Source organism: Leptopilina heterotoma, unplaced genomic scaffold (genome assembly GCF_015476425.1).
Source record: "Leptopilina heterotoma isolate Lh14 unplaced genomic scaffold, ASM1547642v1 Lhet_114, whole genome shotgun sequence".
NCBI lineage: Eukaryota > Metazoa > Arthropoda > Insecta > Hymenoptera > Figitidae > Leptopilina > Leptopilina heterotoma.
The window spans coordinates 4,983,229-4,997,953 of NW_025110833.1; positions in this window are offsets into that span (position 1 = coordinate 4,983,229).

Consider the following 14,725-nt stretch of genomic DNA (forward strand, 5'->3'; position numbering starts at 1 on the left):
TCAACAATATTTTCTTTCGAACAAAAAAAAAAGAAAAGAAATATTGTCTGCTCAATCATCTATGCTCGAAAAGAAATATTTTGAAAATAAACTTGTTTAATATTTATCGACTTGAACAGCTAATCGGAAAAATTTCACTTGTTGTTTTGTGTCTACATGAAAAAAAGGAGATATAAACGAATGAAAGTTTTGCGCGCGACACAATAGGAGACTTTAACGTCATCTCGAATTTCTCACAAGGTATTGATTGTTCCCCTCTTTTCAACTTTATATATATACGCTTACACACATATAGTACATTTCCTAGAAACGCTGGAAAAAGTCATTGATGTCTCCTCCATCGAGAAATCAAGATAATAAATATATTTCTCTTCACGTGAAACATGAAATACGATTAAGAAATTATTCTTGAAAAATTATTATGAAAAAAATTATTATTTAGAATTTTTATTAGAAATATTATTTAGAATTTTAATTAGAAATATTAATCGGACAAAAAAATGAAAATTAATGAGATTGATGAAACTGTAATTGTTTAAATAATAAGTTTTCTTTTTAATTAGTTAAAAAAAATATGCGGAACAAAAATATACTGAATTACTATTAATCGAAGTAAAATTATCATTAATAATAAAAAATATTATTAAATATATTAAGTATATTAAATATATTAAAAATGTTAAATATATTAAATATATTAAATATATTAAATATATAAAAATAAAAATATTATTTATCATTCTTAATAAAAAGGAATTTCAGTTTAAAACTATATCAGCAAAAAAAGTAAAAAAAAGAAAAAAAAAGTTGTAATAGAAAAAAATGTAGCATTTCCCTTTTGATGAGCCGCAAGTATACTTATATAGATGTAGAGAATTCCAGAAGATAAATATCTTGGTATGGGATATCGTTTTCATTGGCAAGATACGATGCACAATTTTCGATCTTGTATCATTATATCTATTAGATTATGTTGGAAGATATTTTAGACCTTCATTGCGCCTTTTCCCCTGTTTACTATGCAGAGCATGAAGAGGAAATTTAAAGCAAGGTAAAAAAAAAGAAATAATATAAAGAAATACGTATCTGTTGCGCTTCGACAACACCGATAATGTGACTACACAAACTTTAAATTACACTATATCTGTATATAAACTAAATATAATAAAACTATAAGGAAACAAAATAATAGTATTGAGAAATTTATATATGCTACTTGATCGCAAAAACGGAATCCTTTTTGGAGCAGAGATACAGTTTTCTGTATATTGAGAATATTGAATTGAGGGTAAATTCATAATTTTTTGCGCGGCAAATAGTATTATTGTAACTGCTATTTCAAGTTTTCTTTTTTTTTTTAATTTATTCGACAAAATATTTTCAAAAAATTATTTGTATTCCTGTTTCTTAATATTTTTGTAAAAAATTCTCAATTTTCGATAAGGAAATAATTTGCATCATTTCTACGTTTTAATTAAAATTGCTTTAATAAAATTCAAAGTTTTTTAAAAATAAAGGAAAAAAATGTTTTTAAATTCTATTTGTCAATTGCAAATTTTTAATGAAAATGAAATTAAAATTTTTTTAATTTTTAAAAGATAAAGGAAAAATTTTACTCAAAAAATGTTCTATTTACGAATTTCTTTAATTGAAAAATTATTCGAAAACAACAATAACTTCTCTTTTTTAAAATAATTATTATTATTTTTCCACAGAAATTAAGATTTTCAAAAACTCTTTTTTAAATAAATAATTATTATTATTTTTCCATAGGAATTAAGACTTTCAACAATTTCAAATTTAAACTTTTCTGAAATTATATAACTTATCAAAGTATTGTTATAAAACATGAAGAAATTTTATTTTCTAAAGTTTTAAAATTCATTTTTAAATCAATTTTTATTAGAAAATTCTACGAGAATTTAATTATTTAAATACAAGAGTAAATAGTTTATTAAATTATTAAATGTTTCTTAAAATTAAATTCTTATAAAGTATTTTATCAAAACATTTTTAAATAATTGATTTCTTTGACGATTTAAAATAAAATTGTTAAGAATAATTACATTTTTCGAGGAATTTGATTAAAATTGTATTAAAAATAATTGAAATTTTGAAATGAATTTTATTTATGAAAATAATTGAATTTCTAAAAAGAATTTTATTATTTATGAAAATAATTCAATTCAAATTTATAAAAAGTTTGTAAATAATTGAATTTCTGTGAAATTTTTATTATTTATGAAAATAATTAAATGTTTGCGAATTTTTTTTTAAAGAATTGAATTCTTTTGGGAATTTTTATTGAAATATAGTAGTTGTTGAAAATCGTTGAATTTAGGGAATTTTTTGAAAATAATTGAAATTAGGATAAGAATTTTATTGTTATTTGTGAAAATAATTAATTTTTGAAGAAGAATTTTGTTATTTATAAAGATAATTGTAATTTAAACGAGAATTTTTTTTTAAATTTTCAACATAATTGAATTTTGTTAGAAGAATTTTATTAATTTGAAAATAATTGAATTTCTGCAATTATATTTGTAAATTCTCCAAAATTCAATATTTTTAAAATGTTTTTAACTAAAATTCTTCTCTAAATCAACTATTTTTAATAATTTTTCAAAAAATTCTTTGAGAATTTTCAAATTTAATTTATTGCAATTCAATTTTACTTGAAATGTTTATTATTGTGAATTTCTTCAATTAAATATTTATTAGAAAATAAAATTATCAAATAATTTCAAAAAAACTCAATTAAATTTTTGCAAAATGATTAATTCAACAGAATTGTTAGTTAAATGTGTGAAAAATTCAGATTTTCAAAGATTTTAATTTGAAACCTTTTGAAAATTCAATTATTTCTAAAGATCCATCCTATAATGCTTTTTTAACATTTATTTCTTACAAAGAATTTTATCAACAAATTTTTAAATAATTGAATTCTTTTGACGAGTTTTAGTCAAATTTTTAAAAATAATTACATTTTTTCAAGAATTCCATAAAAATTTTATTAAAAATAATTGAAATTGTGTGATGAGTTTTATTATTTATGAAAATAATTTAATATTGCGAAGAAATTTATAAAAAGTTTGTAAATAATTGAATTTTTTTTAAAGAATTGAATTCTTTTTGGGAATTTTTATTAAAATAGTAGATTTTGAAAATCGTCGAATTTAGGAAATTTTTTGAAAATAATTGAAATTAGGACAAGAATTTTAGTGACATTTTTGAAAGTAATTAATTTTTGAAGAAGAATTTTGTTATTTATACAGATAATTGTGATTTAAAGGGGAATTTTTTTTTTAAATTTTCAACATAATTGAATTTTGTTAGAAGAATTTTATTAATTTGAAAATAATTGAATTTCTGCAATTATATTTATAAATTCTCCAAAATTCAATATGTTTAAAATGTTTTTAACTAAAATTCTTCTATAAATCCATTATTTTTAATAATTAATTAATTAATTAATGTAGCAAACAAAAAAGGCTCCAAAATTAAGAAATTTTTTATGAATTCTAAAAATTTAATTAATAATAAAAATTTCGAGAAATTAATCAAATTGGATATATAAATAAAAGAAATATTTACGCACAAAAGGAATGTGTTTTGCATATAGGAATTTTTTTCTCTTTAATGATTCATATATTGGAGTCATATTGGAAAGTAATAATTAAATTAGAAAAAGGGGAAAGAAAGGGATTTGTAGAATTTTTTTTTGGGCATGGCAAAAATCTTAATCTTTATGTGTATATATATACGAAAGGCAACGGTGCCACCTCAAGCAGAATTATCTGTTGGCTGTTAGTGACGTCGACTTCCTGACCCACATACCTTGGCCATCGGTGCTATTCACAATACTATAAGACATACAAAGAGTAAATGTATACACATAAGTGTAAGTTAAAGACGCGGATGTGTTGCGATCGGGACCTCATTCACGTTCCCAAGCACTTTTCACGCATATGACCTGCACATGGAAAATTTTGTGCATGTGTGTAAAATATTACACCTGTATTAAATATATATCTATATCTTTACACTGGAAAAAAAATTTTCTTGATTCAAATAATCACTTGTGTCTAATATTAAATAAATATTTTATTGAATCAAATTTTGATTTAATTCAAGTAAATTTTTTTAGTGAATATACATTTAATATAATATGTATATATGTGCAAAAACTATAAATAAATAAATATATATGAATATAAATAAATATATATTAATAAATGATAAATAAACTGATAAATGATAAATAAATAATAAATAAATAAATAAATTACTGATAAATGATAAATAAATAATTCATTAATAATATATTAATGAAAAAAATTATTTATATATAAAATTAATAATTTATTATTAATAATTTATAATTTATTTATATATAAAAATATATTTATTTATAGTTTTTACACATATGTATTAAATGTATATATTCACTAAAAAAATTGATTTGAATGAAATAAAAATTATTTGATGCAATTAAATATTTATTTAAATTTAATAATAAATAGTATTTGTGAGTATAAAAGAGAGAATATAATGTACATGTGATTTTATACACATATAGCAACATTATAAGTGCGAGAAAGAGGCGTACAGTAATCAGGGTCGAATTATTCTAATCTCACCATTCTAGGCACGTTCAATTATATGTGCTGCACATCAACCCCCTTTTCTTCTCGTTTCGAGGAGATAATTAGATTCCTGTGTAATTTCAGAAAATGAGGATTTCCACTGGATTCCAAACATTCTAGAATAGGCTACTTGATAACTTCATTAAAATTCTAACAAGTGTGTTAAATATGCAAAGTTCGCTAAGAGTTATCCCAGAAGAGGAATATAAAATTTGATTGTGTAAATTACAAATTCTTTTTTGTGGACTGACAAGGGATGAGCAGTTGTAGAATAAAGTAAAATTCGATTGCGTAAATTACAAATTATTTTTATGTGGCAAAATTTGAATTATTTTCAAAAATTTTCCTCAATTTCATACGAATTCTATTATTTACAATTTTTTTTTATTTTCTTCGTAAAAATTTAATTATTTTCAATAAATCAAATTTTTTTACAGGTATTCAATTATTTTCATAAATAATAAAATTCTTTTTAGGAATTCAATTATTTTTATAAATAAAATTCATCGCAGAATTTCAATTATTTTTAATAAAATTGTAATCGAATTGCTCCATAAATGTAATTATTATTATAAATTTTATTAAAATTCGTGAAACGACTTTAATTATTTAAAAATATAATGATAAAATTCTTTATGAGAATTGAATTTTAAGAAATATTTAATTATTCAAAGAATTATTTACTTTTGCATTTAAATAATTGAATTTTCGTAGAATTTTCTAATATAAATTGATTTAAAAATGAAATTTAGTTAAAATTTAAAATTTGAATATTTATTATTCAAATTATTCAAATAATATTTGAATATGAAAAGCATTATAGCATTAATTTTAAGAAATAATTGAATTTTGAAAAGGTTTCAAATTAAATTCGTTGAAAAACTTAATTTTTCATATTTATAACCAACAATTCTGTAGAATTAATTATTTTAAAAAAGTTTAATTGAATTTTTTTTCGAAATTATTTCAAGTGTTTATTTTTTAATACGTATTCAATTGAAGAATTTCTGAATAATTGAAATTTCGTAAAATTGAATTGTAAACAAATGAATTTGAAAATTCTCAAAGAACTTTTTCCAAAATTTTTAAAGATAATTGATTTAAAGAAGAATTTTATTTATTCTTTTCCAAAATTCAATTATTTTAAAAATTATTTATAGAATTTTTGGCAAAATTTAATTTTTTAAAAATTTGTAAATAAAATTTTTTAATTTTTGTCAAAATTTCAATTATTTTAAAAAATTTTCATCAATTTCATACGAATTCTATTATTTACAATTTTTTTTTATAAATTTCTTCGTAAAAATTTAATTATTTTCAATAAATAATCAAATTTTTTTACAGGTATTGAATTATTTTCATAAATAATAAAATTCTTTTTAGGAATGCAATTATTTTCATAAATAAAATTCATCGCAGAATTTCAATTATTTCTAATAAAATTTTAATCGAATTCCTCGAAAAATGTAATTGTTCTTAACAATTTGATTGAAAATCGTCAAAAAAATCAATTATTTAATAATTTTTTGATAAAATACTTTATGAGGATTCAATTTTAAGGAATATTTAATTATTCAAAGAATTATTTATTTTTTCAATTAAATAATTGAATTCTCGTAAAATTTTCCAGTAAAAATTTATTTAAAAATGAATTTCAGTCAAAATTTTAGATTTGAATATTTATTATTCAAATTATTCAAATTATTCAAATCTTCGAATAATATTTGAATTTTGAAATGGTTTCAAAATATAATTCTTTGGAAATCTTAATTTTTCATACTTATAACCAACAATTCTGTAGAATTAATTATTTTGAAAAAGTTTAATTAAATTTTATTCAGAAATTATTTAAATTGTTTATTTTTTAATACGTATTCAATTGAAAAATTTTTGAATAATTGAAATTTCGGAAAATTGAATTGTAAACAAATGAATATGAAAATTCTCAAAGAACTTTTTCAAAAATTATTTAAGATAATTGATTTAAAGAAGAATTTTATTTTTAAATTCTAGAAAATAATAATTAAATTAAAATGATGAAAATAATTTTTAAAAATTTACAGTAAAAATATTCTTATTATATAAAATAATGATCTTATCACTCGGTTATATTTAATTTATTATAAGTTGTTAAATTTCAAAAAGGTTTGAATTTGAAATTGATTCCTGTGGAAAAATAATAATGATTAATTATTTATTTAGAAAAAAAGTTATTGATGTTTTTGAATAATTTTACAATCGTTTTTAACAGATAGATATTTTGTAAATATTTTTTTCCGAAATAAATTTAAAATTTCTCAAACAAAATTTGATTTATAATATTTTTTTTTACTGAAAAATATATAAAATAAAAAAATAAACTCCATTTAATTACAATAAGGTTAAATCTGAAATTACGGATATGACTCACTGGGCAATGAGCAAATACACATAAAATAGAATAGAAAATTCCCGACGTAAAAGCGAAATTAATCCTTTTTTTTCTACCAAAAAAATAATTATCATATATGTACTTTTCTCAAAGCGAACAAAATCAGTGGAAAATAATTTCTATTAATTATTTCTAAACAGGAAACATGATGAGGGCAAAATTACTATAATAATAATGTACATTTTTTTGTGAAATAGATAATATTTTCAAATTACACACTATAGATAGTTTTGTTTTTATTTCTCGAAATATTCATGTTCAATTACCACTTTTGACAATTTTTTTTCCTTTTAAATATATTTAAATACACATGAATTTTATTTGAGAGAAATCTAATTTTATGCTTCGTCTATCACAACGTCACTTGTGTGACTTTTGTGTGTGAAAAGACATGATAATTACTGTATATATAGACATATTTAGCATTCAATTATTAATTACTCTTAAAAATTGTAGAAAAAAGATATAAAGTAATTGATCTATTGAAATATTAATCAATAAAATATTTTGTGAAACTTTTTAAATTCATATGCGGATGTTGAATTTCTTTTGAAGAATTTGTAATTAAAATAAAAATGATTTTATGTGGAAAAATTATCGGATTTCTAGATATGCAGTGGGTAATATTTATAAATAAATTTGAAATAATTTATAAAGACTATTTTTGTATTTTTTCTTGTTTTATATTTTTTGTATTTCGCTTATTAAAAGATTAAAATTTAATATCTTCACTAACTCTTCTTTTCTTGTGTAATAAAATTTTACCCTAAAAAGGAATTTGTAAGAAAGGCATTTTTTTCAAAATTTTTTTATCAACAAATAATCAAAACTTTCTCTTTCTCACGATTTGATAAATCTTCTTTCTCTCTAAAAAAAAGAATACCCCATGTGTACCTACGATAGTTGCAAAAAAAAATTGTTAGATAAAAGAGAAAAAATTTCAATTTTTGTACATAAGAAAAATAATCACAACACATTTCTGAATTAAAAAAGGACTTTTAATATGATATTTATTTATAAATATTTTAATAAATATTTTTTTATTAGTTTTTATTTATTTATTTATTTATTTTTTTTTTTTTGAGAAATATTCAGACAATTAAATTCTTCCTTAGAAGAAGAAAGAAATTGTCAAAATACAGAAATTAAATCGTAAAATTACAGAATTACAGTGACATAAAAGAAAACCGTGTGAAATAAAGTAAAGGCAAATTAAATATTAACAAAAAAAATAAATGAATTCTTATCGAAGAGGCGTTTTATTCCACATGCCTTTTCCTTGACAGTATGTCTTCCTGTCACTCAGAATAAGAAAGATCGCGTCATTTCAGAATTCTCTGAAGAACCTTTGACAAACATTCAGCACTCATTTCAAAGTCGGTCTTTGCCTTGCTTATAAAGACGACAAGACGCGCTTTCTCTTCAATTTCATATATATCAGTATGGGTCTCTCTTTAGAATTACTGCAAACACGTGGAAATTTTCTTTAAATCTTGTGCTTTTACTAAATTTACATTTATTATTCAAAACAAAAGGAAAAATGGAAAAAAAAAATTGTTTTTTGTCCTACCTGCACGGAAAGTATGTCATTTCGGGCACTTAAGGCGGGCGCAAAGTAACACATTACGCCCGGGAGTGGGGGAAGCGGGCGGAAAAGTATTTTGCGCCCGCTTGTATGACGTCAGCGGGCGGTAAAGTATTTTCCGCCCGCTTCCCCTACCTCTGAGCGAGCGGAAAAGTATTTTGCGCCCGCTTGTTAATTATTCGATTTTCTTCATTAAAATGCGACATTTTCGACTTTCTTTTTAAGTTGACTATAGAACTGCAAATATTTTCAACTTGTTTTATTTTACCTTTAAAAATTTGCAATTTTTTTTTATTTTCTCTAAAAAAAATTATGAGACATTTGGTTTTGTTTCCATTTCGTTTATCAAAATTGTCAATTTTAAAAGTTCTTGTTTCAGTTTTGTTTAATTATTAATTACTACATTCTAAATAAATACTATGTTTCCATAATACATTATTTTTTTATTTCTATTTTAAAACTTCTATCATTATAGACTTCATTCGATATAATGTTTATATAGAGCTTAATTTTTAACTAATATGAGCGTTTAATCGTGCGTGCCCTCAATGCCATACTTTCCATGCAGTTAGGACAAAAAATTATGTTCGCATCATGGGCGCAAAGGTGATTACGACTTTGGCGAAATTTCGGGACCTCGGGGACACTTTCGCTCCCTCGGCTTCGCCTTGGGCGCGAAATTGTGTCCCCTCGGTCCCTTCATTTCGCCATCGTCGCAATCACCTATTTTGCGCCCTTGTTACGAAAATAACTATTTCTTCAAAATTCATGTCCAAACGAAAATATCTGAATGTAGACGAATGGTAATAAAATCGTGAAAAAAGTAATTAATAAAACCGTAGAAAATACTTACCATATAGTAACTGTTGACCATAAAAACTATTAACCATACAAATTATAAACCATAAAAATTATTAACCATAAAAATTATTAACCATAAAAATTATTAACCATAAAAATTATTAACCATAAAAATTATTAACCATAAAAATTATTAACCATAGAAACTACTAACCATAAAAATTATTAACTATAGAAACTACTAACTACAGAAAATATTAACCATAGAAGCTACTGACTAGAGAAAATATTAACCATAAAAGCTACTGACTATATAGAAAATATTAACCATAAAAGCTACTGACTATAGAAAATATTAACCATAGAAGCTACTGACTATAGAAAATACTATCAATAAAAAATATCAACAATAAAACATTTTTTAATTTTATAATAATAATTAAATAATAGTTAAAAAAATAGTAATTAAAAATTAAATATTAATTAGAAAATAAAATGAAAACAATTTTTAAATAAATAAAATAAAAAAAAAATTACAATAACTACTGAAATAAGAAAAAAAAAGAACTAAAGTGTGGGAAGAATTTTTTTTTTCATTCTGAAGCAATAATAATACGAAAATAATGAACCCGTGAATTAAAGACATTTATCATATTTAAAAATATAGAAACACAAGGAAATTGTGAAATGATAAAAAAGAATTATCATATTGAGAGGAATAGATTTTATATTTTTAGGAATTCTTATTATTTTTGCCACCTGGTTGCACCTAAAGATGAAATAATTATATATTACAGACAAATCTCTTACCTATAACAATAATCGTGCATTGTTTGTAGAAAGTAAAGTGATTTCCTGAAAAATTGATGAAAAAAAAAAACAAGAAGAAAAAAATTCCTTTTAAAAATATTAAATAAGGGACGAGATGAATAAATTTTCAGGTGAAAATAAAAATTATTCAAATTGATATAATACTTTGACGGTTTTTCTCAAATACTTTCTTTTTTTCCCTTCCAAAACAAATTGGTGCTTCTTTGTTTTTTCTTTTTGTGTTGCTTTTTTTTGTCAATGAAAAATTATCATATTCAAAAGGAAATCTTTCAATTTCAGAAGACTATTTCCCTTTTTTGTATTATTCAACGTGATATTATGTAAATATAAAACAATTATTAACAAGTGGTGAATAATGGAGGAATAATAAATCAAAAAACGATGACAAAAAAAAAAATGAGAGAAAGAGAGAGTGAGAATATTGTTTTTTTTTGGGGGGGGGAAATTTTTGATGAAAGTTGAAATAAAGGTAAAATTATTCCAAAGAAATTTATAAATTTGTTTATTTCGAGAAAATTTATAAAAATTTGTTTCAAAAAATTTACAAATTTGTTTATTTCAATTTTCAAAGAAATTTTGCAAATTTCCAAACAAATATTTACAAATCTGATTTTTTTCAAAGAAACTTTGCAAATTTATTTAATTCCAAATAAATTTACAAATTTATTTTTTTTTGAAAGAAATTTTTCAAAATTTATTTATAGCAAAAAAATTTACAATTTTGATTATTTCGACAAAATTTGCCATTAAATCACGTAACAATATCGTAAATAATGCCCAACAATCACCGATTGTTCCGGAAGGAAAAAAAAAGAAAAAAAAATCCACTACTTAAATTGAAGTTTATTATCGATTTTCCTTTTTTTTATGAAGATTTATGCGTGATTTATGGGGCAACCATGCACTTAAATTCTCCTATTTGAATTCCATTAATAATAATTTTTTTACACTTTCAACAAACGATGAGAAATTAAACATATATATTTTAGAGTGATTTGATTTAGTTTTTCCAAACACCCGTAAAAGTGAACTATCAAACAGCACTTTTTATCGCCATGCAATATTATTTGTTAGTGAATAAAATTTGAACCATATAGCAATTTTTTTTTCTTTTTCCTACAATGAAATTTCCATATATATATATATATATATATATATATATATATATATATATATATATATATACTTTCTAATTTGACGTTTACGAGAAAAATCATAAATAATTGGGAAAAAGAGCTTCATATTATTTTCAAAGTGATTATAGTGAAAACTAATTATAATTTCTAAATTTACCTAAACAAATTAAAATATAAGAATTTTTAATAATTATTTTAAAGTAAATTACTTACAAATATAGATGTTTTCCAATAATAGTCACATGAATTTTTCAAGTTTGTTCATAAGTGATTTTTAAACGAATCTTCTTACCTAAAATTAAATAAATAAGCAATATGTAAAAAATATATATTAAGCCTATGCAATTTAATTCGCAAAAATAAAATATAAATATTTAGTATTTATAGAGTACATTTTTATTACAGAATTTTATTACTTGAATAATTTTGTTAAATTCTTGTAAATTATTGTAAATAATGGTAAATAATACTTTATAAAGAATTTAAAAAAGTCATTTAATAAGTGAATTTCAAAAAAAAAATTAATTAGGAGGATTTCAATAAAATTATATAATAGAATTTTTTTAAATGCGTCTTTAGTCATCGTGCGCAAGGCACTGTAATTCGCTTCGCCCCAGTGTCTCGGGGTTCGAATCCTGGCAGGTGAAATTTTTCTCTTAAATTAAAATAGAATAAATAAAACCATTCAATCATTCAATAAAAGAATTTACTAAAACAATTAATCGAAAAAATTTTAATAGAATAATTTAATAAAATTTTAATAAGGTAATGTAAAAAAATAATTGAATTAGAATAGAGTTAAGAAAATAATAAAATAATTTAAAAAAGTAATTTAATAAATGAATTTTAAAAAATAATTAAGGGAATGTAATAAAATAGTTTTATAAAATAATCCAATCCATATAATTTACTAAAATAATTTTAAAATACGCAATTAAGCGTTAAATAAAAAAAAATTCAATAAAATTTAAATAAATGAGTAAACAATTGAAAATTAAATCAATAAACAAAAGTAGTAAAGAAATATCAAAAGAAATCTAAATTGTGTGACAATTTGAAGGAAAAAAATATTTTATGTAGGATGAAAACGGTATATACGTAATATCATTCAGGAATCATTAAATCAGTATTCTGATTCATAACTATCTGGCCATATTAAAAATATTCAGTTATTCGGTCAATATCCCTCAAACCAAAAAAGTTAACAAAATATTTTTTTCTACATATAAATCAGTTTTCAAAAAAAAAAAAATATTAATACCGAAACATCTGTAGTTTCATTCTCTTGAACAAAAACAAAAAAAAATAAAAAGGTTACAAATTATTTACTTGCATTGTGTTGCGGCAATGTGACTTTTAAAAAGTTAGTCACGCAAACTCTGCGGAAACCAAATTTTTGATCATTTACAATAGGTATTACCCCGTCAGACAGTCGCGTGACTCTTCAAAATAAACGTCCGTTATAATATGCAAAACATAAGTGAAAAATAACCGTAAATAATAAATAATTCGAAAATAATTAAGTAATTATTTTTTATTTTCTTCTTTAATAACTTATCAATATTTAGAGGCATTATTTTGATAATTTTCCCAATCAGGAATATCTGATTTTTCATTGCTTCTCGTGTATTATAATTAATTCAATTATTTTTTAATAACCGAAAGAAAAAAAAAATGAAGAAGAAAAATTAATAAAGAAAATAAAATTAATTTGTTATTAAATAGTAAATAATCTATTAATTAGTAAATGTTTCTGTAAAATATTTAAATAATTTTTTAATAAAAAATTTATTATTTACAGTTAAGAATTTTTTAGTAAATTTTGTTACTGAATTTGTAGCAAGAAAGTTTATAATTGAGAAAATAATTTAGTAATTAATTATTTATTAGTAGGTACGTACCTAAATAAACAATTTTTTATTCAGTAAATAATTAAATAGTAAATTATTTCAGTAATTAAAAATTTTATTATTTAGTTAATAATTTATCACTATCTAAATAATTTAGTAGCAAAAAATTTATCGTCTAGTAAATAATTTATTAGTAAATAAATTCAGAGAGGAATAATTTACTAGTAAATAAATTCAGAGAGGAATAATTTACTAGAAAATAAATTCAGAAAGGAATAATTTACTAGTAGGGGAACATAGTCTAGGTCGGCCACCTTTTTGACTTTTGTTTATAACTTTTTTTTAAAAATGAATTTGGACAATTGAAGTATATGGTTGGAAAGTCCTGTTTAATAGGAACATTTTTTCTGTACAAAGTAAATTGACAGGTTTAAAAATGAAAAAGTTATAAAGATTTAAAAAAAAAAAAATTTGTAGTCCAGGTTGGCCATTACAGTCAAGGTCGGCCATGTTTAAAATTCAAAGGGCATTAATCGTTAAAAAATAAAATAACATGTTTGGAGTTACGGAAAATTGATTCTTTATTGTTTACAGTTTGTAACTTAATGAAATAACAAAATAATAACAATAAACAATATAAAAAAATAAATATAAATAAAAAAAAGTTTTGCACTAAAATATTAATAAAATTAAATAAAAATATTAATAAGATGATCAATTATATTATGAGTTATACAGAATTGCAGTTTTTGCAAATGAAGTAGCTCGTCCTCAACTTTGCGCATTTTAAACACATAGTGGCCGACCTTGACAGTAAGTAACATTACCGAATTGTTGTAACCATAAAGAAATACGTTTCGGGATTCAATTTTTTACTTTGTTTTCCTTTCAACCATGAGTCCCACAAATTTTCTGCATACTTGCCTTGACGATTCAATTTGTTTTTTATCTTTTATTAATGGTTTTTCACATTATGCACAAAACTTTTTTTCAGCTTTTTTTGTACCGACGTCACAGAAAACACAATTTTCGATTTTCCGAAAATGTAATTGAACAAAAAGTTAGGTTTCACTAAGACAAGCTTCGACAAAAATGCGCGTAGGTGGCGCTAGTGAACTTGACAAAAAAACGCGAGTGGCCTACCTAGACAGTAGGCCAACCTTGACTACATTCCCCTAAATAAATTCAGAGAGGAATAATTTACTAGTAAATAAATTCAGAGAGGAATAATTTACTAGTAAATAAATTCAGAGAGGAATAATTTACTAGTAAATAAATTCAGAAAGGAATAATTTACTAGTAAATAAATTCAGAGAGGAATAATTTACTAGTAAATAAATTCAGAAAAAAATAAATTACTAGTAAATAAATTCAGAGAGGAATAATTTACTAGTAAATAAATTCAGAAAGGAATAATTTACTAGTAAATAAATTCAGAGAGGAAT